Source organism: Staurois parvus, unplaced genomic scaffold (genome assembly GCF_062004578.1).
Source record: "Staurois parvus isolate SC_StPar_1 unplaced genomic scaffold, SC_StPar_1.0 ptg000906l, whole genome shotgun sequence".
In the NCBI taxonomy this organism is placed as follows: domain Eukaryota; kingdom Metazoa; phylum Chordata; class Amphibia; order Anura; family Ranidae; genus Staurois; species Staurois parvus.
In genome coordinates this window covers 135,863-137,671 of record NW_028318702.1, presented here as the reverse complement: position 1 = coordinate 137,671, position 1,809 = coordinate 135,863, and positions in this window count along the sequence as shown.

The following is a 1,809-nucleotide window of genomic DNA, read 5'->3' as shown; positions in this document are numbered from 1 at the left end:
AGGTCAAGTTTCGTTGCCCAGTAGTCAAGGGGATTGTCTACCTCGGTTGGCAGGGTGCTGTCCAAGTAGGCCCAAGCCTGTTGTTTGAGCTCCTGCTCCAGGTCCACCTGATGCTGCTGCTGCTGCTGCTGCGGCTGGTTAGTAGTTTCCTCACTGCGCTGGTGAAGAAAGCTACTCATCATTGACTGCAGACTGAGGCAGCCGCTGCTGGTGGAGCTGCCACTGCTCCTACCACCCCACCCCTCCCCTGCTGCCATGGCAGCGGAACGCGAGCGCACAGGGCCCACAGTGTCTGAGGATGGACGTTGGCGCACAAAGGCAGAGACCAACTGACTACATAGGTGGTTTTTATAGTACGTAATTTTGGCCTCCCTCTCAGGTGTGAAAAAGGCCACCATTTTGGAACGATAGCGAGGGTCCAACAAGGTGGACAGCCAAAAGTCATCCCTCTGTCTGATGGTTATTATTCGGCTGTCGCTACGCAAGCAACCGAGCATGCTATGGGCCATTTGCGCCAAGGAATGCGAGGGACTCCCTGCCTCCATCTCCACAGCATACTGCCACGGTGCGTCTGGGTCCTCAGTCTCCTCCTCCTCCTCTCCCAGATGCTCCTGCTCCTCCACTCCTGTCCGCTGAGTGGAAAAACCACCCATTTCACTCAATAATTCCTGAGCACAAATGTCCTCTACCTCCTCCTCTTCTTCCTGTCCTGCCCCCACAGGGGTCATGTGGCATTGAGATCTGTGCGCCACGTCTACCGCACCCTGACCAGCCATTGTTAACAGCATTTGTTCAAGGACGTGCAACAGAGGAATGACGTCGTTCATCCCATAGTCCTGCCGACTCACGAATAGCGTGGCCTCCTCAAAGGGCCTGAGCAAGCGGCAGGTGTCACGCATGAGCTGCCAATGGCTGACATCGAAGTTACACAGGGGAGTACCTTTATCCGCTTGTAACATCAGGAAATCGGTGATGGCCTTTCGCTGCTCGTAAAGGCGGTCTAACATGTGTAGGGTTGAATTCCACCTTGTTGCAACGTCGCAGATCAGGTGATGATGTGGAATTCCGTTCTGCCGCTGCAGCTCAATGAGGGTGTGCTTTGCGGTGTAGGAATGGCTGAAATGCATGCAAAGTTTACGTGACATTTTAAGGATGTCTTGCAGTGGGATGGTGGATTTTAGGAACCGCTTGACAACCAGATTGAACACGTGAGCCATGCATGGCCCATGGCACAACCTTCCTTGACGCAGAGCAGACACCATGTTCTTTCCGTTGTCGGTCAACATGGTTCCGATTTTCAGTTTGCGCGGAGACAGCCATCTGTCGATTTCTCTGTTCATTACGCTCAGAAGTTCCTCCCCTGTGTGACTACGTTCGCCAAGGCATACCAGGTGCAGCACAGCGTGACACCGTTGCGCCCTGCACATGTGATATGCCGGTCGGGTAATGGGACTTGGCACGGGGGTGGCGGCTGAGGACACGGCGGAAGAAGAGGTGGTAGAGGTGGACATGTTTGCTGGACCAAGGACGTGCAAACGTGGAGGCAAAAGCGTCATGACCTGTCCAAGTTGCTGGTGCGGCTGTGCCGGCACCACGTTCACCCAGTGGGCCGTAAATGACATGTACTGTCCCTGACCGTAGTTACAGCTCCACACGTCGGCGCTGCCGTGCACTTTGGCAGAGACCGACATGCTCAAAGACTGGCCCATCATCTCTTCTACATGTGAATGCAGGGCTGGCACTGCCTTTTTGGCGAAGAAATGACGGCTTGGCACTCTCCACCGCGGCGCGGCACAAGCCATCATTTCT